This window comes from Typopeltis vanoorti, chromosome 6 (genome assembly GCF_054136105.1).
Source record: "Typopeltis vanoorti isolate ZY-2024b chromosome 6, IOZ_Tvanoo_1.0, whole genome shotgun sequence".
Taxonomy (NCBI): Eukaryota; Metazoa; Arthropoda; class Arachnida; order Uropygi; family Thelyphonidae; genus Typopeltis; species Typopeltis vanoorti.
The window spans coordinates 109,646,202-109,672,831 of NC_143554.1; the positions used below are offsets into that span (position 1 = coordinate 109,646,202).

At 35.2% G+C, this 26,630-nt stretch overlaps 1 protein-coding gene across 1 annotated transcript in view; it reads left to right on the top strand.

Moving 5' to 3' along the window:
- The window catches only part of LOC150105799 (uncharacterized), an 84,759-nt gene that overhangs the window by 14,875 nt on the left and 43,254 nt on the right, over positions 1-26,630 (top strand). The window lies entirely within an intron of this gene.

Consider the following 26,630-nt stretch of genomic DNA (forward strand, 5'->3'; position numbering starts at 1 on the left):
GTTCTGTATTCAATCATGGTTGAATATTTGTTTAACTAATGGTAGAATAGATAAAAGAAGATAAAGAGCTATTCGTGGAGCAGTTATGGAGTCTCCTGTTTTGTTTAATTATAAATGAAGAGCTGATTTTAGGAATAGGCGCTAATTAAAACAGGCTGAAAACACAACAATGTTGCACGAGACTGAAATGTGCAACGTATCAGTTCTATTTTTCATAAAAAAAAAAAAAAAGAAAAGAAAAAAATCGTAACAATATTGCACAAGACTGAAATGTGCAAAGTGTACGAGATGTAATGTTCAGGTTATTACGTGCCACGTGACAACTCGGAAATTGTTGGCTTGTTCATTTCAGTCAGTAAAGGACTGTTTCATCTCAATTTCTTTATAGTGAACAAAGATGAATCTTTTTTTCCCCTATTTCAGTTTTTGCATAATTTCCTTTATTTTATTTATTTTTTTTTTTTTGTAAAGAAATTTGATCAACTTCCATCTAAAAGATGATTAAGTTATTTATTTATTTATTTTTAATTTTTTTTTTTTTTTTTTTCACAGGAGAAGCTGCATTTTGACATTAACGATTCTAAACTGTTAGCGTGAAAAGCAAATCGCTGTCTGTATCTAGCATTTCGGGGTGTTTGACAGAGGATTGTGATGATGGATAAGCGGGTCACAGCCTGTGGTGTGGTCCGGATAGACAGTCAGGAGGCTCGGGGGTGTTTCCTGTAGAGGTTTTTCCTACGTAGTAAAGACGCAGATGAACTGTCAGGAAACAGGATGAGAATGTGTAATGTCACCGGGCGGGGGATATAAATACACGGGGGTGCCATTCGTCACCAGTTTCAGTCAGTGAACTCTGAAGTGACCCTGAATGGTTTCACCTTTGATCTTCTTTAAAAATGACGGCGCATTTTTTTTTTTTTTTCAAGTGCTGATTTTTATTTTTCCTTGGAATAGTTTCCGTCCAGAGAATTTATAAACGGATAGAAATCCATTTATTAAATAATATTTTATAATAATACATTATTAAATATATTTTCATATAAGATTTACATTGAAATAAATCTTTATGTATTTTTCTTTTTCCATTGTATATATTACTCTAGACCAGCGTTTCCCAATGTTTTTTGGATCACGCCCCAACTCAACGCCTCAAAGATTTTGATGTCCCCCTCTCTTCGGCATAATAGTCAGCCAAGTTTTGAAAAAGTATAATATAAATATGTACTTTAAATAAAAAAGGAACATAGGTAAAGCTGTTTTTAATTTGACTTTCTTCAATGAATATAAATTTTATATTACACTTTGTATATTATAAAACATAAATCGAACTGAACTCGGGAAAATAAAATCGAAGTTAATGCGATCCTTGAGCTCGATGTCTGCTGTAAAGAGTTTTTATTTGAGGTACTGATTTAGTCATTTTCAATCTCAAATCAACATGCTTTTTGATATCCAGATGATTTCTTTTTTTTCAGTAGCAAGTCATTTACAGCACTCAAGCCACATTCAACTAAATATGACGACGGGAAGGGCAACAGTTTTTTTTTTGTTTGTTTGTTTTGTTTTTTCAAAACTAGTTGAATTTCGGTATTTCGTTTCTGTCTCGTCAGAAAGCCACGCTATTGTTCATTTTATGTTGAATAAAGTTCTAATAGACTCATCATTGTTCTTTTCTGAGAGTTCTTCATGATACTGTACTAGTGATGTTCTGTTCAGCTTTTTTTCTCGGAAAGTCAGGTTTGCGACATCGACAATTTATCGCCGACAATGGTGAGTTTTTTGAGTATATCGGTGATGAGGTGACGAACGCAACATCATTTTCTAATTGTCTCCAAAAATATTCAAATTGTCCCCCTGTGGGGCGTACACCCCACGTTGGGAAACACTGCTCTAGACGTATTGTTATTTATACTGAATCATTTTAATATAAATCCTATGAAAAAGATTTAATTTGGATTAAACAAAATATGGATGTTAGTTTAGAAAAGGGACTGTTTTGATTATTCTAATCCACCTATAGGGAGTAGAGTGGACGTGATAGATCTCGGAAAACTAGCCGAACTAAGTAGGCTTTTCTGGTTTCTTCTGTTCAAATGATTAAGTATCAGCTGTCAGGCAGTGAAAATATTTAAAACAGACCTTGTAATTTATATGAGAGCGAGGCTTTCATTTTAATATTTTCATTTTGGTATTTTCTTCTTCTCCCTTCTACGTGTTAGGCCTACTGACTGTTACAGAACTATCTTAAGTCGCACCCGTCCCGAGGATAAGGTGACTAGCCCTATGCCTCCCGGTATATACTATGGCTGTGGCCGCGTGTGTTCGCGGGGCCGGCTTGTGGGAGGAAAAACACTCGGGTCCACGCCCAAGACCGGCTAACTTGGCTATGACTGAGAAAGATCCTAAAACTCCTCGCGTCGGCGACGGGAATCGAACCCAGGACACTCCTTTCCTAAGTATATGGTTGCGAAGCGCATAGCCACTAGGCTAACCACTGGACTTTGGCTTTTGTTTTTTTAAGAGTTAAAAAATTATATACAGTGAAAAACAGATATTAATGTCGAATGGCTCTTAGGTAAAACCCAGTTGTTCTTTAGTGAATAGTCTTCTAGGTCAAAGGTCAAGTCATAGAAGATTTTAAATCGACAAAAGAAACTTAGGACAAAAAAAAAAAAAAATGCGCAAAATTATATATATCTTTGTTAATTTGTTACCATTGGAGAAAAACTCGACGCCAATGGCGAGAGGGAAAAGAAAATTAAAAAAAGAAAATTAAACAGAGGTGATAGATACATAATACGACTTCCCTTCGTCCGTGCACGAACAGACGAGCTCCAGACAATATCAAACCAGTTCTGCTTTCAGTCATAAAATAATTAAGATTAGTAATAAAAAAGAACTATTAATACTAGTTATAAAAATCAGTATAATGATTACTAAAAAGTAAACAAAAATTACTAATAATAAAACATTTACAATCCTTAATAATCCAGCTTCTAATATTACTAGGTGGCGCTGTATGTACTTCTGAATGTTTGAACTTTCTTTATTGGACGAAATATAATCCGATTCTGAACTGTTTTTAATTACGCGAGCTAAAAGTTGCCGTAATTACTGAGAACGAAAGCGAAATATACGTTTCCAAATAGGTCACAAAATCAATAGCAGGAACCTCCAGTCTTACCTTACCTTAGCGGTAACGCTGTATCAGTTCATTGCAGGTTGTTGTTAATCCGTTATCAATTCAGGACAAACGTACCCTGGAGGCCATGACTGATATCATACCTGCATTGCTTGAAAAAGAACACATTTTCAAATAATTAACGTGTAATTAATGAGCAAAAGTACGTCTAATCCATCAGGAGTGATTACAGTAATATTGGAGGTAATTACCTTTTTTCATTGTTTTTTTTTATATATATATATTTTGTCTTCTCGATGTTTGTCTTAATGCAGTAAAATGTTTAGGTCGAAATTTTTTATTTTTTGTTACATTAACGGTTGATTGCTAAAGTGGAGTTTTCTGCACGAGAATATTCTGATACGTTCGTAGTAATTTGATCTTTAATAATGTATGTGAAGATTGACACGATAATAAGACAAAGAAGCGAAGCTAGGAAATGTACTTGTAGATATTGTATTGCAGTTTTATCTCCTGTGGATAAGAATATGTTGGTTTAATTAATTAATGCACGCTGTTTTCCAATATAATTGAATTTACCACGAAATCGCCTCTCCTGTTATCATGCTTTATTCACTTGCCAATGTACAGCAAAAGTCATTCCGGAAAGGAGAAATAAAGACACTATTATAATGCCTTTGAATTAGAAATAATTATATATATGCTTTATTATGGTATATAAGAACTATTTAAGAATTTTAAATTTATTTTGAATTTTAAACCAAACTAAATCATTTTTATATTATAATTTTTATAATGCAAAAGAGTTTATAATGTAAAACTAATTTATTATTTTGCTTTTAAAAACATTTTAAAATTGTAATGATATCATTGGCCTTTTTAGTGAGAACTTAGTGAAGCATTTATTTATTTCCGGTGATAGTTTCTTCTCCAAAAGCAAAATTTTATCAGAAGCTTCTGTAATACTTTTGATAGCTTGAGGCAAAACTTAATGTTCACACCAGCTATTGAGATCTGAATATTTTTTTTATTTGAGCTCGAAAATCACTCTTCATCCGGTATTACTATTCAATAATATCTGGCGGAAGAGTTTTACACTAGCTGCAGGAGTACCATCTGGCGGTAGTTTGGACATTTTATGATGACACCTTGTATAAGTAGCGTTAATCTCGATAGGACTTGTACTTCTGTAAGAGTAGTGGAGGAACCTCTTTGATCAGAGTGAATTACTTCTGAATTCCTGTATAGGACGCCAAATACCATTTTATAAGGATCTTTTAACTGATGAAGACTCATTAATTTCACATTTAGTTTTAAAAAATAATTTTCTGAATATTTGATAGCCCGTTTCGGCTAATTAATTTATCTTAAACTGAATGGAAGTATTTTTATGGAAGAATTACATCAATTTTAACGTGATTTGGAAAATATATAAATATTAATATTATAATTTTGTATAAATATATATAAAAAAATAATACTCTTATTTTGAAAAAAAATCGGCCATTTTTAAATGACCTTAGATTTGTAAATATTTTTAAAAAAATTATTTCCTTCCAACACCTTATTATAAATATGAAATAATTCTTATGAATGAAATAGCTTTCATCTTAAGTGGTGTTATCTTTTTATCTTTTTAAATTCCAAATTTAAGTTCATTTATTACTATTTTTTTGTTTCTTCTGCCAATAAAAATAAGTAAATAATAAAAACTATTTGGCTCCAGATGTTCTGCATTTAATAATTCTGATGCTGGTAGAAGTTGACGTGATCGTTAACATCAGACAAATCGCTACGGAAAAACGAAAAACTTTGTTCTCTGATAGTGCATTACTATTCGTGTTCAACTTTTACTGTCGTAATAAAACCAAATTTTTTTTTTTTAATTGAATTTAAACTTCCCAACCATGCTCATATTTTACAGTCTTCAATTTCAAAACAAATAAACATATATCTGTATATATAAAAATGCATTCGGAACTTTCTTCACTATATACTGTATACTTCAGGAGTCCAATACATGGGTTTAATGTGTATACTATCATAAAAAAAAAGCATGTCTTATACTCTTTATCACACGGAAAAGAGAATTACATTAAATATCATCTTATATAAATTGATTGTTGTAAATAAGATGCACTCGCAAGATTGGACTGTTAGAGCTGACAGCATCGACTGAATCTACTAGTGCTGTTAGTGAAGAAAAAGTTGTGAAATCGATTGTTAGTTGAAGAGCAAAATAGTGCATTCAGCAGGTATTACTTTGCAAAAATCTCTTGTAAATAAAACCTTCTAAACTAAGCGGAGTTTTCACTGTTAAAAATAGCTTTGGAGAAAAATCAGCTTTTCTTTATAATATAAAACGATTGAATTAGCAGTTAAATACCGCATTTAACTACGCAATATGTCATATAATTATTCAGTGAGTGATAAGGTTTGGTAAAAGCAATACTTGAAACTAATTAAATTCCATTGATTAGCATTATTTCAGGAAAGAGAAGAAACCAGAGTTATTTCGCTAGTACTTAATTTATGTGATATTGATCAGCAGCTGTTGATTGATATGCACCTACACATAATCGTATTAATTCTAATATTATACACTGAAATATCTTAAAATTCTACATTCTCTAGCACTAGGAAACTTAATTTAGTGGGTCTTATTAGCCCATTGTGTAATAATAATAATAAGGAAATTTTTCTACTAGTAACGTAATTTATTTATTTACATGGAGTCCGATATTGCACTGTACGCCTATCAACCAAACATTTAATCAGGACATTAATGTTATGTAGTGTAGATTGTTGCCGGAGCATTTCAGATACAATTTTGGCGTTCGGTTTGCTGCCCGATCCATCCCAGGCATTGTTAATATTTCCAAAAAATAAAAATTAATAATTCAAGGATGTTATGATGAAGGACACTGCAGGAGATATTATTGTTTTTTTAGATTCATGGTTTGCTCTTACCGATAGAACCTTGTGATGATCACTGCGATGTCCGGACACCCCCATAGCTGTACTAGCAGGGAGAGGAAACCGGACCTCGTATTGACCACAGTTTTGTAGCGATGGAAAATACAAAAGATGCTGTCCGAACACTTTTGGCAATGTGTGTGTGTGTGTGGGGGGGGTATAGCCTAAGAAGCTCGGAACATCTGTGATAAGCATTCGTCCTAAATGGAATTAGCTCGAGTCCAAAAAAAAAAAACTGGAAAAAAGAAAAACAACAGAGCAGTCGTAGATTCTTATTATCTATCCTGTCTGTTGATTATTCCCCCCCCCTCCCCCGAAACAACATACTTTGCTATTATGTATATTCTCAAAAAAAAAAAAAAAAAAAAAAAAAGAACGAATTCAGTTTTACGACAGTAGTTTTGTTTTTAACTCCACGAATCTTTTTGTACATTTTTTTATACTTTAGATTGAATAAACATTTTTGTTTGGGATCCTTATAAAAAAAAAAGCAATTAAATAAATATTGGATATAGTTAATTTTTTATTCTTATCATAAATCCTAAAATCCATTCTATTGCTTTGTTGATACATCATTGAAATAGATACGACAACAATGCAGACAAACACGTGACAAATTAAGCTTTTATTATTTCAACTGTTGTCATAACAACAATGGAAAAATGTTTCATTTCATATTGTATTAAATTTCCTCTTTGCACCTTTGTTAATTACAAAGGCAATTGTGGAAGTGTTAAATAAGCTGTTGTGTACCTCTTCATATTTTCTTTTTATCACCTCCAAGAAGAATCACCCCCATTAGTCCATAAAGCAATCTTCAACAACGAGTAGTGTTAGACGATTTCTTCTCTGACTGAAGAACCATAAGTGCGCATGCGTAGTACATTCTCCTAATTTGTTCTGATGTACGACACAAACAACATGTTTCTAGCAGTCGAACAGTCGCATGAGTGGGAATACTCGCTTAATACTTCCCGCCATCAGTGGCAGAACGACGTTTGGCCAGGAAGCGACTCCTAAACAAACCTCTGCGTTCGGCAAAGCGAGCGATTCCGCTGTTAATCACGTGACTTTTTTTTTTTTTTTTTTTTTTTTTGCTACGAAAGCTGCACTATTACATCTCCTCCCTCCCTTTTGCAACTTCCCATTCCCTCTAAAAACCCACCGTTGAAACTCACCTCCCTAAGGCATAATAGACGGGCCAAAGGCAGGCACGCTTCATTGCTACGAATGGCCCTACGACGGGTAACCTCTGGGCTGAACTTTGTTATGTTGCACGTGCGTTAAAAAGGAGGGAAGAAGGTTTAAAAAAAAAAAAACCGAACAAGTCGTAACACTGCCCTCAGTTCGCAAGAGGTTGTGACGGGGGGTCAGAGAACTCAGTCCTAGCGTCTACTGGACGGACGGTTCCGAAGCCTTTAGGGTAACTGCGAAGTTACGACTGGAACTGGAAAGTAAGTCTTTACGGGTCAGAGAAAGGATGAAAAAAAAAAAAAAAGTAGAATAATAAATACGTAGTCACACCTCAGAGACCTAGTTTGTAAATTCGTTTGCTCATCATATTCGTATCGCTCTCTGGCAGCTATTTTTCTTCTGGGTTCGAGAGTAATAAGAATGTTGTTAGAATTCGCAGAGGGTTTCATAGATATAACGTCTAATTTTATCTCCACTGTCCAAAAATGTCTTTAAGGCATCCGTTAAAAACTTCTTGAAATAACCACCGAACCTCCTGGTTCCGCAAGTATCATACCGATTATTAGGCATTCCATCAATTGATATTTCATCGCCTGGATTTTCCACTGCGGGAAAAAAAAAAAAAAAGAAAAAAAAAAAAAAAAATCCGCAAACGAAAGTTGAACTTTTGCGAAACCGTCGTGACAAATGACACTCCCTTTTTGCTTTGCAGTAGTCACGGCTCACCGTGTCCTACATGTTCATTCATCAAAGCCGAGCCAGTACTCGTGTCGAAGTATTGCTTTAACCTTAAACATAACCAGAGTATGGGCTGCTTGCGACAGAAGCGCCCCCCACCCCCCAATGGTTTCAGAAGGAATAACGAATTATAAAAATAACAGTCTCTCTAAAACCGTGCTTATAATGATTATTAGCGATTCACGAAGATAGTATTACAAATCACGTGTCAAAAATGTCATTCTGGAGGAACTAGTAGTGAAAATTTAAAGTCTTAGAAAGAAAAACAGTCAACTATGTTAAAAATAGCCAACTTCCCCAATTGTGTACATCCCTAGGAAAGTGCAGGCACTCACATGGTTAAGACACTATAAACGACTTGAAAGGTTCCTTAACTCTTGTTATTGGATGACAGTTTCTTATATATATAAAAGCAGCCAAAGAGTTCCTCTAAAAATAAGATCCTTTGCCTTCTCCGATTTTTTTATACTTCAGTAACTGAATTTAGGATTGCATGAAGGAAAAAAATAAAATAAATAATAAAAAGAATCGGTTACCCAATTCTGTAATGGAATTTCCCAATCTGAATGCTCAACTATCTCCTGATTTTCGATGAATTTTCGAAGTTACTGGGCATTTCAAAAAGAAAAAAAAATCATTTGAAAGTGATTTTTTAATTTTAAGAAAGGGAACTAGAAATATTTTTATCGTCCATAAAATAAATAAATTACTATAATTTTTTGTTCAAAAAATTATAGTAATTTATTTATTATTTTATGGACGATAAAATGTTTCTAGTTCCCGTTCTTAAAATTAATAATAGAACTGATTATATGATTTTATTTTGCATTTATATTAAATTATATTATATTAATAGTGGAACATGAGATTGAAGGTTACAAGGCGAGCAGACTTTGCTATCATTATTAAGGTCTTTTTTTTTTTACTGTATGAATTTCATGCTGCTCCTACAGCGACATCTGGAAATTCCTTTCATGCCTCAAGTGATGAATAAATATTATATTGTATATGTTTATAAAAAACAATGATGTCATATCCGGCAACTTGATGAAACCCATGTGCTTGATTAATACTTTTTTTTGTTGGCTCTAAAGACATGTACTCTCACAAAACATTAATAACCACTATACGAAGGAGAAATACTTTCGAAGTATTTATATATATATATATAATAAGTATAATAATAAAAAGTTTAGGTCAATATAAATAGTTAAAAATTTTAATAATTCTACTTTAAATTTGTAAACTAATTCAAAATATTATACTAATAATTAGATTTAATTATTAATTTTAATAAATTAGTTATTTTTGTTCAATATTTAGAAAATGAATATACATTTCAAATAATAAATAAATTAAGTGATAAGATTCCAATCAAAAATGTATTTTAATTTTAATAAGAAAGATTTTAGAGTGCATACGCAACTACAAATGAATTTTTTAACGTTTTTTTTTATTTCTGCCATTCTATCATCATGGAAATTATCACAAGGCACACTATATTTCTGAATTATCATATAAATTAAAAATTTGAAATAAATATTTTTAGTGGATAATGCACTTTTTTTTTTTTTGCACTGATGTTTATACCATCGCGTGCCCAAACCTGCATTTAGCTTCTCGTTTAAGTGCGTAAGTATTTTCAATTGAATGTTGAGTATTTTATCTGCCCAAAATCACAGAAAACTTCACTCCTCCACTTAATAAACAATAAAAACACAGGCGTAGGTTACATGAGCCTCCGTATCTCAGGTATAGATGAAGCCCTTTGGCCGGAAAGTCCTGAGGTTCGATTTATTTAAAGGTGAATTAGCGGTCTCGTAGGGTTTTTTCCCGGCCCTCAGAACAGGCAAACCAGTCCATAGACATACATAATAAGAACAGGGTATGATTGATTTTTTTTAAATTAAAGACATTTATAGGAAATAAGTCCTCTTACGCCGTTTCAATAGTCATAAAATACATACCTTTCTTAAGGAAGGGGGGGGGGGAGAGACCACACACGAAATAAATAATAAATGCGGGACTGGTTAGCAGAGTTAAAATTATCTTCACACTTCAAACAGGCTGTGAATTTGAATTGTTCTGTTAGCATAGATGCTTCTGAATGTCTTTAGATCAATCCTTTCATACTTGCCCAGTGCAAATCATGTATAGAATCCCATATGTCTATTGAATGATTTACTTTTCTCTAACCTTATTTTCCATTATAAATCTCAAGCACTAACTTTAGGATTTAGGAAATTTACCTGAAAAATATACTTGTATTTTATTTACTAAATCTTTAAAACAAGTTTGTATAACTTATATTATTTTATTTTTATTAAATATATAAGGTAAAATTATCATAAATTACAATTTATTAGGAATTTATTAATACACCTTTTTATTTAATTCTTTATTATAATATAAAAAAGAAATTGTAGTTAGTGAAGCCTGTAGAAGTATTAACATGATTTGTAAGATGCTTTTGTTTTGGTATATAAGTCGAAAATGTTAAGAGTCTGGAAAAAAAAAAAATATATATATATATATATATTTTTTTTTTTTTTTTTGGTGTTTTCATTGTAATTTAGTTCACGTGTGTATGTTAGTATCTAGTGACGTTACATGTAGTTCCCTGAATTTGTAAACTGGGTGTGCTTATTTTTATTTTATTTGTTATTATTTTTTTAAATTTATATACCAGCTTAAGGATGTCTAGCATTCTTAGTTGGTTGGATTAGGAACGGAATCCTGTCTAATTCTAGAAATAATTGTATTGTGTTCAGGCGAAATACGTCCTGTCAAAGATGTGCGTCACTCTGTTGGAGTTAGATATATTGGCCGAACGTGTCTCTCTTTATCCTTGTGTTCATTATGCTTAGCGCTTACACCTAATGTCTGTTCGCGTCATTCTCTACCAGAGGATCTTTTAATCCCTAATTCACGTCACGTACCTTGTGGAGGGATCGATTCCTATGACTCAACCCCCCACCGTCCCCCAGCCTATCAAGAATGCGGCTTTGTGATTGGTTTGTTTGAAATAGACAAATGTCATTTTGCTACAACCAGTGAAATGTGTTAGATTATGTCCAAAATCTCACTTAATGAAGGCATTAATATCTTTCATTTCGATTTCAAGAATGTTTCTCAGTGTACCGACAGGTGGCGTGTCGAAAAACAGGAAATATTTAATGTTTATCTCTATGATCTCAATAGTAATATGAATAGGTTCTGGAGGTTCTTGGTATAGCCTCGAAATCTTATGAAAGAACATGACCTTGTTTACAATGTTTATTTTCTCTCTCTCTCTCTCTCTCTCCTTATATTTTGAACACACACCTTTTTGTTGCTACTTCCTCTCATTTCTAGCTAGCTGTAGATGTTGCTGTGAGCTTGCGTGAGGCCCAGGGAATATAGCGCAGAAGTGCATGACGAGATATTTTAGCGGTAGCTAAGGCTCGCTTCGTTTATCACGCGATGGGTCATGCTCATAGATTTCCGGTGGGCGAACAGAATACTAAATACACAGCTAACAAGTGAGATTCTAATCTGAAAATTTGCAAGGATTGATGACAATCCTTTGAACAAAGCACTGGGCTTATGAAGAGTGGTGGTTAGCATCTCTTCAAGCGAATAGGTCTGTTGATTTTCGAGTTAGAAACTGTGCGTTAGTTTTTTATTTTTTTTTTAAGGGGGGGGGGTAATTGATCTTAATAATGAACTTCTGTTAGATTTCGATTTATTAACAGTATTTTGGAACGAAACCATACACAAAAGACAATCGTATTTGTATAGATTTTTCAGTTAGAAGGATTTCTTCCTTTTAGGCTGGGGTTAGTTGGTCGCCATATTAGTAAACTTTTCATCTCTCTTTTAGTTTTTTACTCTTTCAGTATATCCTTTTAATGTGTGGCTGTCGATAATAAAACATATCCTGTCAATAATAAAGTGCCGGAAAAAATGCAATTCTAAAAGTCTAAAGTGATAGCATAATAACATGTGTTATATTGTAGGATTTAGGAAATTTACCTGTAAAATATATTTGCATTTTATTTACTAAATCTTTAAAACAATTTTGTATAACTTATATTATTTTATTTTTATTAAATATATAAGGTAAAATTATCATAAATTACAATTTATTAGGAATTTATTAACCTTTTTGTTTAATTCTTTATTATAATATACAAAAAATTATAGGAATAATGCAAACTTTTGACATTTATAACCTACATATATGAGTAGGCCTGAAGGTGTGGCAAATCAGACTTCTCTAAGCCTGACACTCAAATGTTATGGGTGGAGATTATTTTAATAGAATTATTATTTTTTTAAAGTAAGTTTTATCTCTATTATGTTAATATTTTGAGAATCCTTACATGTCTTGAAAAATGTTACCATAATTTCTGGACTGATATAGAAAGACATGCGGGGAGGGATGCGGTGCATCCCCTCTCCATATTTTCCAGTATGTCTTAGACTGCATGAGTCATGATGAAATATTCAGTCTGTTCAAAACTGTAAGTCCGTGATGGGATTCTCAGCTGAATATAACAACTGCACTTCTGCTTCTTGACACGCTAACAACGTCGTGATCCAGCTAGTTCATCCTAAGTAATGGATGACAGTATCCTTTGAAGGTCACCAAACAAGTCATCTTTACTAGGGATGAACTTGCTTCGAAGACGTTGATATCCGTGTTCAACTGGTGGGCGAGAATTCCCCCCCCCCAACCTTCCTTGTAGAGTACGACGGCACATCAGACTTTTCTTGATGTCAATTTTGCGACTGCTGTGTTCTCTCTCTCTCTCTCTAGTTTACGGTATGTGCGCGTGCAAAAAAGAAGTCCTCATAATTTGTACTCTTAAGGTTAATGCACTTTATAATTACGACTCATGACCGAAACTGTCTCAAGTGGAAGAGACTATTTTTTTTTTTTTTTTTCCGAAACTGATTTTCTTTTCGCAAAAACAGACCAACTCGACTCAGAACACACATAGTCTTAAGCCGTCTCAACAACAATTTTAGAGATCACTACTCTTCATAACAATACAAATAATCCAATTAGCTGATATGCATAGTTTGGTGTCCATTGGTTATTATTTTTCTCCATCTCTCTTTATTTATTATAGATTCTTAATTTGTGTAAATGTTCTCCGTAGTTCAGTCGTTATATCGACGAAGATCATTTGATTGTACCAATCCTCGGTTCGCATCTCCTCTAAGAAGGGAAATAATAATAATAATAATAAAAATCAGTTAACGCCTTTTATTTCCTTATAGGGAGTAGGCGAGACCGTTTTAGCCCTATCTAACTTTTGATAACCGAAGGGGAATTTCGATCTCTACTTGTAGCCAATCAGAGATAGCTGGCCCAAAGCTATCACTAATTATACATACTATCCGGCATGTATAATTAGTGATAATTAGCGATTGAGAAGTGTCGCTATCTCGTGGTCCCTAAGCCTAACACCATGTTTATTGTCTGAAAATAGTGAGTGTTCTATCGTCGATTTTCTTAAATTTACCGGACGAAAACTCGAGTTTTCGGGAAAAAAATAAACATGCTTGCTCGTGCCAGAGATCGACTAACTCGGGAAGCGGTCGAAAAAAAGGGTTAATGAAAGCTTCTCTAGTCAGCGACCAGAATAGAACTTGCTACGCTCTTTTTTTCGGGAGGTCTAGCGCGATGGACGGCATACGCAACTTCCGCTGGTGGTAATACTAATAAAAATAATATATTAAAGATGACAAGAAATTATATACTTGGTTTTAATCCTTTACCCAAGAAAGCAAAACAATGTTTTGCGCGTGAAATATATTTACGTTTGAGCTACTTGTATATACAGGGTGGTTCAAAATTCCACGTACAATTTTGAGGGGAGGTAGAGAACCTCGAAATCAACAATATTCACATAGGAAAGCATGACCGGAAACGCAACTCGAAAGTGATAGGTGGCGCTGTTCGCCAGCGCTCATCTTAATTGGGGCTTTCTCATTCAAGCTTTCGACGTCGTGCGAAGAACATGCGTCGTTTTACTAACGCTGAGATGGCAGACATGCACCTCGTTTACGGGTTAGATGACGGTGATGGACGAGCCGCTGTACGAATGTATCGCGAAAGGTACCCGAACAGACGTGTACCGCATCACCAAATATTTGCGCTTTTGCATCAGAATTTGTGTGACTATGGATCATTCAGGGATCGCATGATAGTGAGCGGCCGCGATCGACGCTAAATCCCACCATGGAAGAGGTGTTGTTGCATGCGATGGACAATAATCCAGAGACAAGCACACGTGCCGTTGCTTCTGCTATAGGAGAATCTCGATCCAGTGTATTGCGCGTTTTGTACTCTGAGCCTTTACATCCATTTCATCTGCAATGGGTCCAGTTACTGATGGCCGAAGATTATCCTCGACGTGTGGAATTCGCGCAGTGGTTTCTGTAGAAAAGTGCCGTAGACCAGGATTTTCCAACTTGTGTTTTGTTCACAGATGAAGCTTCATTTACCCGCGAAGGGGGGGGGGAGAGCTTCAATCACCACAATGCTCATGTCTGGGCCCATGCGAACCCACACGCTGTGCGATTACATGCTGCGCAACAACCCTTCGCGATTAATGTATCGGCAAGTATCGTCGCTGACTGTTTAGTTGGCCCATACCTGTTGCCAGGGTCGACAGAAGCGGGCATTCAGAGCATGCGGGCGCCACTACGAAGGGGGCGCCGGCGCACGGTTCATAAGTTCATTTTTAAGAAACAAAATTTTTATCATAAAAACAAAAAATTCTTACAGTGATCAATATTAAAATAAATAAGGCCGGATACAGCGAATAAAAATTTAAAAAAATTGTATATTGCCGCCTCTTTGATCAGCCGGCTGTTTACAATTTTGCAGCGAGAGCAGGCTAAATGCTTGCCTGCAGAATGTTGGGTCTACTGCAGTCTATCTAAAGTGAAACGGTGAACAGTTTTTATGCGCAAAAACGAATTTTCGTACAAAACATTTGTTGCTAGTTAACCAGTCATATGGTACGCATCTCAGTAGGCTACTGACAGTAGCGCAGTGCGGACTATTATTTCGTCTCTGTGTCGTGTTGTGTAATAATTTCTTGTGGGTATAAACTAGAAATGGAATCAAAAATTTAAAAAAGTTATCCGGTGCACAAAATCGTAAGCGTCATGCTGCGAAAGAAGCAGATGTTAATAAATTTGTTAAAATATTAAAATATTCTGATACAGATTGTAACCAACTCGATACATTAGAAATCAGAGTTGAAGAACCGTGCACATCATCCAGTTTGTATAAAATACTATTGCACCTATTGAACAAGATAACAAGACACATGATTTAAGTGAAAAACAGTAGAAGATTTAGTTGTAGTTGACCACGAAACTAACACATTGTTAGTCTCTGTAAATTTAGAAGATCCATGTGAATGGGGAAATACTGATGAAAAATTACTAGTTGTTTTAATTGAAATGGGGCCTGTTCCAAAGAAAAATATAATATATCCCAGAGATACACATGGTCGTAAATTTGGTGACACGTATTATAATAGAAAAATGGAAAACGAGGAGCTCGTGTCAAGAACACGGCTCGTTTTTTCCGAAACTTTAAATTCTGTTTTTAGCTTTTGTTGTAAACTTTTCGCACCTACTGAATCAAGTAGTCTTGTAGAAGGTTATAACGATTGGAGAAATGTAAGTACAACTTTGCATAGACATGAGACTAGTTTAACTTACATGAAAAATTTCTTAAAATGGAAGGAACTTGATAAACATTTAAAAAACAAACTACTATTGATTGCCAGACTCAAAGCATGTATGAAATGGAAAAGAAACATTGGACGAGTGTTTTAGAACGCTTGATTGAAATTATAAAATTCCTTGGTAGCCAAAATTTAGCTTTTCGCGGATCATCTGATAAATTATATGAGAGGAATAACGGCAATTTTTTAAAATTACTCGAATTGTTTGCGAAGTTTGATCCCGTTATGGAAAATCACGTTGAAAGGGCCCTACAACGAAACAATAGAGTTCACTATTTGAGTAAAGACAGTCAAAATGAAATATTGTAAACTTTAAGTAACGCAATCAGGGATACAATTTTATTCTCAATTCGAAAATCTAAATATTATTCCATAATTTTAGACTGCACACCTGATGCAAGTAAAACAGAACAAATGACCATTATTATTCGCTTTGTTTCCTGTGACAATGGTATTGTCAAGATCAGGGAAAACCTTTTAGGTTTTGCAGATATATCAAATTCCACAGGACGTAGTTTATGTGCAACAATAATGGAACAAATGGAAAAATGGAACGTTTCCATTGAAGACATGCGAGGTCAAGGGTATGACAATGGGGCAAATATGAAAGGGGAAAAATATGGGCTCCAAAATTTGCTTTTGAACAAACATCCTCGAGCTTTTTACGTGCCATGTGCTGCTTATACTCTAAATTTAATCATTAACGATGCAGCCAAAATGAATGGAGATACAATTAGTTTCTTTGCAATCATTCAAGAAATATACAATTTCTTTTCATTCTCTTACAAACGTTGGGCAATCCTTTTATAGTTCGTAAAAAAATTAACATTGAAACAGCCATCAGAAACGCGATGGGAAAGTAAAATTAATGCAATCCGCCCTCAACGATATCAGTTACGAGAAATTTACGATGCACGTTTTGAAATTTTAAATAATGAAAATTTTAATAAAGAAACTCAGCATGAAGCACAAACATTATGTGCTAAAATAAAGGAGTACAAATTTATTTTCTCTCTTATAACTTGGCACGATTTACTTAACAGAATAAACCCTGTGAGTAAAATGCTTCAAGACAAAAATATATCATTACACTTGCTTTAGAATCTATCGAAAACATAAAAATATTCTTACAAGCGTATCGATCAGATACAAATTTTAAAGAAGTTCTAAAAACGGCAAAAGAACTAAGTGAAGAGGTGGACGGAGAACAAGAATTTAAAACTGGTATGGAAGTTCGACGACGAAAGAAGACACGACAATTTGACTACGAGTATCATGACGAAATGCTACAATCGCCAGAAGATAAATTTAGAGTGAATATGTTTTATACACTTCTAGAAGTTGCAATGTGTTCGTTAATAGAACGTTTTGAACAACTAAAAACATATTATGATAATTTTAATTTCTTGTATAGATTACTACAAATTAATAACGAATATTTACGAAAAAATTGTGACGATTTAGAGATTCTCTTGAAGGACGGCGACAATAAAGACGTAAATGCAATAGATCTATATGACGAGTTATGTGCTTTCCGGGATATTTTTCGGAAGGATAATTTAAATATTAAAAACCCTTTCGATATTCTTAATTTTACTGTGTCCAATAATTTATCTTTCCCTAACTCTTCAATTGCTTTAACCTTACCTGTTAGTGTAGCGAGCGGTGAACGTTCCTTTTCCAAGTTGAAATTGATTAAAACCTACTTAAGAACAAGTATGTCACAAAAAAGGCTTGTTAGTTTGGCGTTAATAGCTATTGAAAATGATGTATGTGCGGAATTAGACATTAAGACCATTATTTCTAATTTTGTGAATATGAAATCAAAAACCCTAAAATTTTAATTTAAAAAAATTCAAGTATATTTATACAATTTAATTTATTTTCTGTTATTCTGTAAAGTTGTTATTTTTTGAATACTTATATTAAATGTTCTAATTATTTCTGAATTATTTTCTTATTTTCTCATCTATCTTGAGTTTCTTTTATTTCCTAAAATATAGTTCCACTTATAAAAATTATTAATTTTTTTTTTAAAACTTTAGTTCAAATAAATTTTAACTTTAATTAAAATTCATTTTAATTTTGTTAGCGATTCGGGTCGGTGAGAAGGCTATAATCCCTGTATCATTATATTCAACGATTAAAGTGAAGTGGCTTTATCAAAATTTGCTTTAACTTTTGAGAATTTTTTGAATATTCGGGTTTTTAACGATTATCCTGCCTAGTCAACACTTCCTTGTTCGTTACATTTAGCGAACCAACGTGTGGCTGTTCTATCAAAATTTATTTAAGAAATTTAAAATAATTTAAAATTTTTATTATCGTAAAAGAACCAGTCCGCGCAGTTAGCCTAGTGGCTTTGCACTTTGCAACCATATGCCTGGGGAAGGAGCGTCCCAGGTTCGATTCCGGTCGAAGACGTGAGGAATTTTGAGGATCTTCCTTAGGCATAACCAAGTTAGCCGGTCAGGGGCGCGGGCAGTAGGGTTTTTTCCACCAGTTTATCTGGCGTTTTTCATCCTGTGACATACGCCTCTACAGGCAAAAATATATCCCCCCCAGCGCAGACCAGGCGACCGGTCGGCTGGGAGTGGTACTAACATGAAGTGGCATCTAAGTAACACGCGGCATGAAGCGGGAATAATGCGTAGTGAAAGAAGATTACCGTAAAAGAACCCCACACGCCCGGATCGTTACAGAGGCGCTTAGACAGAAATTGCATGCTGGCGACAAAGACCCTAGCGCCGTCTCTGCCTGTTACCACACCTTCTGGACTCCCAGAAGTATCGGACCTTTCTGAATAAGTTCTGCCGGATTTACTGAACAGTGTTCCAATAACTGTGCGTCGGCAGATGTGGTTCCAACACGACGGGGCTCCAGTCCATTTTGGCATTTCTGTGCGTCAGTATTTGGACAGGTCCTTTGGGGTTCGATGGATTGGGCGTGGTGGACCCGTCGCATGGAACCCACGCTCACCTGATTTATTGAACATCGATTGCTTTCTGTGGGGGACCCTTAAAGCCATGTGTTGCCTCTGACATGGACCTCGTGGCAAGAATCGCCATCGCCGCTGCTAATATCCGGGAAACTCCAGGTATTTTCTAAAATGTACGGCAATCAATGCGTCGTCGGTGTCAGGCATGCATCGCTGCTAATGGTCGTAACTTTGAGCGCCTGATGTGAAACCATATTATGTATCCAACTACTACTGAACTCTTCAGTTACGCCTAATAAAGTTTTTTACACTACTTACTGCCTTGTGTTATTTCTGTATCTTTATGTCCTTCCGGTGGCGTTTCCGGTAATGCTTTCCTATGTGAATAGGGTTGATTTTGATGTTCTCTACCCCCCCCCCCTTAGAGTTTGTATGTGGAATTTTGAACCGCCCTGTAGGGGCTAATGACTTCGCAACATTTGCCTTAGTATGTATCCCATAATGCAAAGCATACTTACTCCCTTTCGGATGTATAAAATACTATGCATAAATTTATTTTTTTGAGCAGAGGTCTCATGCGTGTGGCAGTTTTTCACACTGACGTCATAGTTGCCGCTGCCTTAATTTACAACAACGACTCCGAACCAATATCTATTGTATTGTCCACCCACTCTCTGTTAGATCTTCGTCTTTTATTGAAAACATCCATTATACCGAACACCAAGGTTATTTTCCTCTTTCATTCAACGATTTGTGTCTGTATAATTGTAACTTGAGTAAACGTTAATTAAGCGCCCACGGACGTGTCTCTCGACTGTATTTTCTTAAATAATTCTCGCTAGTGATCTTAGTATCTTATCCTTAAAAATTTTATCTTAACAACTCCTCTTGAAAGACAATATTCTTCTGTAATCATCTCTCATAACCGTACAGCATCCTACTCAACACACACGTTTAATAGACATCAATACTTTTACCCTCCCCCGTCTCATGTTATCCACGGATTAAAAATTTACTCTTTTCTTTAAGTTATTTATTCTCGAACTCGTTTTACTTTACACTCTATATCGCATATAAATGTTCTAGTTCCAATCCATCTGCCATTATCTTCCTTTCCATACCTTTATACTCTTTATCTTTTCAATGTTCGTAAGTAAACCAAATCTCTTCTCCTTGCCACTTAACAATTTCAAGTCGGTTCTTTACTTCTTTATCTTCTCGGTAATAACTACGGCTACAAATTATTATTATTATTATTATTATTATTATTATTATTATTATTATTGGCAAAACTAGGAGACTATGTCCATCGAAGATGACAACTTCATATACTCCACGAAATACTCAAATTCATCTTTATATATGTAACTAAAACTAAAATAAATATGTTCAAGATGTGTTTACGTTTGTGAATTTATTACTTCTCATCCTACTTATAGACGTCTACGATAGCGGTCAATGTGAATTTGGGACCCTTCTTCTTGGAGGCAGGTAATGAGGTCCTAAATTGTTGTGGATCGGACGTCCCTTGACCTACCTCACCCGACAATCTAGTTCATCCCACAGATGTTCGCTAGGATCGACATGAGGGCTCTGTGAAGTTCAGTCAAAACGTTGATGTCCACAGACCACGCAGTTACAGCAGCATCTTTATGACAAGGTGCATTGTCTTCCTGAAAGAGACAATGGTCGTTTCCGTAGAAACGTCACAAAGTAGGAAGCATTGCCTTGTCCAAAATATTCAGATACTTTTAGGAGTTCGATGTTCGAGACACCACAAGCAGAGGTCCAAGGCCAAACCTGGAAAAAACAGGACTATACCATCACATCACCACCTCCGAATTTCTTAGTTGGGGTTACGCACTCTGGTAAGAGACGTTCACCGGGCATTTGCCACAGTAGTGCGATTCGTCGCTCCATAACACAGCTCTCCAAGTTTCCACGTACCGCTGTACATGCTCATTGCACTACTGAAGACGACGATGTATGTCGGGTCTGTAGGGCTTGCAATTGCGGTCCTGCCATGTTGTGATCTTCGGTTCTGAATGTTTTTGTGCGGATTCGTGTCCCAGTCGATGACCGTAACTCCGCATTCAACTTGTAGACCGACAAATAGCAGTTTTTATATCATGTTTAGTAGCACCCTACGGTTGCGTTTGCGAGTGTCGTGGATCGTCGTTCGCTGCGAGTAGCACTTACAGTCGACTCCCTGCGCTTCCCTTTCAGCACGGTATCACTGATTGTTGACTTATCATGGCCAATTTGCCAAAGCTTGAACTCCGCATTCAACGTGTCAGTCGACAAATGGCGATTTTTGCATATTATTCGTCGTAGCACCCTACGGTCACACTCGATAAGTGTGGTGAGTGGTTTACTGCGGCTAGCACTTGCAAGTGACTCCCTGTGCCTGAATCTCAGTGTGGTATTGCTGACTGTTGACTCTGATGGCCCATTTTGTCAACAATTTGCTCAACACATAGGCCTGCAACATGACATCCTATCACAACGCTTCTTGCAAACTCCGTCAGTTCCTTCTCGTAGCCATCCTACCTGGACATAAGTTGCACTGACTTGGGATCATCACATTTCTCCAATTCATACTGCTACAAAACACGTGACTGGTTATATATCACGATGCATCTTGCCCATGGGAGTGTCCGTTGACTTCTTTCCAACCAGTGTACAATAAAACGGAACTCAATCAACTATACTTCTGGGAGAGGGAGCGGGGGGGAAGAAAAAGAAAGTTTCTGTGAGAAATATTACTCAATGATCTTTGAGTAGGAAGTCATCTTCAGAGTTCAGATAATCGTAATGTATATTTTCTACGTTGTTCTGCTGCATTCTCATATAACAGCACTATTGTGCCTTTAAGGTAGTTCGCTGGCAGGAAATGTATGACGTAATTTCCTATTCAGTTGAGGATTGAATGTTTCTCTACCAGTGCAGGGTAACAATGATAAAATAGCAGTGCTTCTGCCATTTTAATTCGTCTTTTCAAAAATAAATACATCTTTTACGTAATGTGTTCGAGGTCCACATTATTTCACAACAATCAGAATACTTTTAATTCAAACAATAGATTTAGAATTCCTGGACTGGTTATCATGGTAACCTAAAGTGCAATAGACGATACACATTTCTCGAAACATTATAGCCAGATCAGAATCTAACTGCATATCTCACTGCGCCGCCTATCGGCGATTTAATGAACTTTTGAATGAAATAATAATAATAATAACAACAATAAAAAGATTAAATCGGAACTTCTTTGAAGCATAACAAGTGCTGAAAAAGTTAAAGTTGAATGTTTTTTTTTTTTTAATTTGTCGAATTAAGAGTATTTTTCCCCTTCTGCGAAACAATAAAAAAAAAAAAAAAGGTGCCTAAAATGGCATTTGAAAGTTTCGAAACTTGATCCTAGAAAAGCGACACTACAGTAACGGAAAAATACGGAGTCGTGCAAGAAAGCAACCCACGTAGCCACGAGTTCCTCGAAAACAAGGGGAAGCGGATAAGACTGATTAGATAAGAAAGACAATAACGGCAGAACATTAATTAAATCCAGATAATAAGGCAGTTACCGCAATTTTCATTTGCGGCACCTTTTTTTTCTGCACACGGTTCACTGCTAATGTTGGTGACCCGAACAACGGTGAAGGTCGCACGTTTGCATTTTAAATACCCACTCTTCATTCCTTATCAGTTTATGATAACAGAATACCTTCGGAGAGAACAGAGACAATGACCGAACAGAGAGACAGCAAAGCGCACGCCGTTTGTTAATGTCGCCTTGCTGCAGAAACATAGCCCACGTACGACATATATATTCAATAATTGTCTTTTTGTGTGCGGGCACGTCTGTTTGGCTAATATTCGGTGCTTCTTTGCAGTAGCTTTTATCATTTCAGGCAGCAGAAATATCACAATGACTATACGATTGATGAATTATCTATTAGTTATAAGCAGACGATTGAATTCGTATTGTTGAAATTGAATTTGATTCGCTGGTTACTACGCAGACGATGAAATGAACATTGTTGAAATTGAATTTGATTCCGTTGGTTACTAGGCAGACGATGAAATGAACATTGTTGAAATTGAATTTGATTCCGTTGGTTACTAGGCAGACGATGAAATGAACATTGTTGAAATTGAATTTGATTCCGTTGGTTACTAGGCAGACGATGAAATGAACATTGTTGAAATTGAATTTGATTCGTGGTTACTAGGCAAACAATGAAATTAACATTATCGAAATTGAATTTGATTTCGCTAGTTGTTAGGCACACAATGAAACGAACATTTTTGAAATTGAATTTGATTCTGCTGATTACTAAGTAGACGATGAAATTATCATTTTTGAAATTGAATTCGATTCCATTACTTAGCAGACGATAAAATTGAGTTTATACTTATGTAAAAAAAAAGTTGGAGATGCTATAGTAATTTTAAAAATGCCATTTAGCATAACATCAAATTGCACTCTAATGAGGTAAATTTCATTACAGTAACTATTAAAATTAAATATGATTTCATTATAGTGACTAGCATATGACTTTTCGCTTTAAGAAATAGAAATGTGCACATTTTAATTAAAAAACAAACAAACTAAATAAGTTACAGGATTTGTTTGTTAAAAAATTTTCTTATGTATCAAAGTATCCTCAGTATCAATAAGTTGGAATAAAGGCACGAGCAATTATAAAAAAAAAAAAATTTAAAAATTTAAACCTTAAAGTGAAATCATGAATTAACACAGAGCAATATAAGATAAAACTTTAGTTGTGTCCCCCCTTCTAAATTGGGTTTATAAATAATAGCATGTTCTTGAAGCCCATGTTCTGGCCCGTGGTATTTAACGTAATTTTGCTGTTCTTCTAAAGAAGCTGCATAATCCACCAGATTGATCGAGCGAGATAAATCACAGAAGATAAATTTCTTCCTTCAATAAGGATAAACACCTTATTGAAAGAAGAAATGCAATACGTCGAATCCACTTTCTTGTCTAATGATTACAGCGAGTATTTCATCAATAAAGTCAAACGATTACAGAGCTTCTCCTTCTCCAATATCACAAAGTTAAAGTCAATTGTGTGTGTGTGTGTGTGTGTGTGTGTGTGTGTGTGTGTGTGTGTGTGTGTGTGTGTGTGTGTGTGTGTGTGTTCATTCCTTACGTTAAAGGCACTTCCAATCCATTTCTTAGAACCAAAAGCCACTTGAACCACCTTCAAGTGGCTTTTGGAACTCTTGATAAGATTTTTTTCATTTCTGGGAAAGAAAAAGTCCCACCACCCCCATTAGCTTTCTTTTTTTTTTTTTTTTTTAATATCAGATCCTTTGCACCTGTGGAGTTTATCTTTCTTTGGCAGATGGTAGATCTGCAGCTGTTCATTTCGTACAACTTCCAACTTACATGAGATATCATGAGCCGGAACAGCCTGGTCTTGCAGAACTTGCTATCACTTTAGTCTTTTTTTTAAAAAAAAAATCAGTTTCTTTATGGAGTTTAGACGAAGAAAGAGCTATTAAAAACCTAGTAGTATAAATGATACTGCAGAGTACAATTAATACTTTATACGTGCTGAAGTACTTTGAACGTATTTCTTATTACTACTTGAACCTATGTTGTGTATCCTAATTTGAATTAATTATTTTTATATTTATTATTATTAGTCAGTTTATCTCAACTGCTTAAAACAATACGTAGGTAGTCGATACTTAAACATCAAGTACTTTTTTTTCGCTAATGCATATTACTTGATGTTCGATGTTTATTTTTAGATAAATTTTTTCTCATCTTTACATTTGACCAAACTATTTTTTTTAATTGATTCGTATTATACTTCTATACGCTAATTCTAATGTTGAAAATGCAATAAAAAAAAAAACGGGGTAGGTTAAAATGGTGATATTTACGAGTGCTAGCAGACGATTGCCACTAAAGTTGGATTTCACAGGTTTAGTAGCAGACGATCATATCAACATTGTTGAAATCGAATAGGAATCTACTAGCAGACGACCAAGCTAACAATGTCAAAGCTGGATGAGATTATGGCCAAATCTAATGAAACATAAATTAACCGGAGACCAATTTCATCGTCTGCGTCTAGCTTTAAAATGCAATTTTCATTCAGTCCGTGTTACTACGAGTTCATTTAGAATGCACACAGGTCATGTACATTAATGTGTACAAGATAAAGCGATATCCAACTGGCAGGTGATGTGGTAGTTAAAGTATGTGCCCTCACAGCTGTTATTCATTCACCCCCACTGGGGAAAAAAGGGAAGAAACATTTCTTTCCCCTATCTCTCCCACAGCTACGTTCCCACATCTTCGTCACACTTTTTTACAATAGTCTCCGGGGCACGATCTCTTGCCAAGTACTCTGAGAAAATTTACACACGAAACCAGATGTTTAAACTGTTCGACTTACGGATTAAAAGCTTCGGGTTAAAATCACAGAAATCGCGTCTGTTTTTTTTATGGTTTTTTTCTTTCTTTTTTGTTGCCGTACACAGCAAATTTTTTTAGTGAAGGGTGTAATATCCAGTGACAGTTTTTTTTTACGTTTCCTACCCCCCCCGCCCTTGTCGTTTATTCCCTGTTACACAAACATTTTCTGAACGAAATACTAGGAAGATGACATGGAAACTAGAGTGGGTGCAACACGACTTGATTTAATGGAATAACAGTTAAGCTAATACTCGTAGTCTCATGTAGCTTGGTGCGTTTCAATCTGCAGCCACTTCCACTCCTTGGGGGCGGGGGGGGGAGAATCTCAAGAATACATTGATATTTCACAGTTCTAACCATTTTTAGTATTCAATGGTAAAACTGAATTTATTACAACGTATTAAATTTGAATTATAAATGTATCGTGAAATGGATATTTAGATATCAATAAGCTATAAGAATCCCCCTGTTGATAAAGAATTTATCGAAAAAATTCAAATGTTAGTCCTGCTGTGGTAGATTTATTTTTAAAAACCTTTACGAACTCAAGCTAGTTGTATATTGAATTTATCATAAAAAAAAAAGGAGAAAAAAAAGCCAGTATGTCTTATGACAGTATCATGCATATGCTTTGACATGCATCCGAGAAGCCAAACAGCTGCTGTTAGGGAGACGGGTTCTATTTATTGAGACAGATGTTTTTCCTTAAGATGTACGAAGTGCGAACAGACATCGGCTAAGTGGAGTGCGCCTTCCTGTTACCAGGATTCCATACAGAAAATCCCCCTCCAAAAAGGATGTTAACTTTAGCTATCAGACTCGATACTTCTGAAACCTTTTTAGAGAGTTCTTAGTAAAATATTATTCGGTCATTGGCATCAAGAGCCGAGAATAAAATTAAGTGGACCTCCTATTTTCAAAAATAACGATAATAGTTGTTTGAACAACAATTTTCATGCTTTGGACCATTTGAAATGGTGATCATCCAATCTTACTGTCATATTCTATCCCATGATTCCTAGCTTCTCACATTAACTCACAATAGGCCACGCTACCGATACAAGTCTACAATTTCTTGCTGACCCAAGGCTGGTCGACAGCACCGTATTGATCATTGGTACACAGATCGATAGCACAAGAGAAATCAGGTAGGGCGTGTGTGCGTTTGTTTCGTAGCTCCTGGCGCCGGAATGGCTAGCCGCCTGTTGTTCGCACCTTCTCTTCGTGACTGTTGCTTGGCAAAAGGCACGTGAACCAACTGTCAATGAAAGCAGTTGACACTAGATGGCATCTTAGTTGCGATTAATTAATTTAGGAGATGGTCTCAATGTTTTTAGTGGGAGACAGAGAAGAATCCAATCAAATAGCATTTATTAAATTATATTTAAAAATATGTATTAAATCTAAATGGAACTAAATTCTTTTATT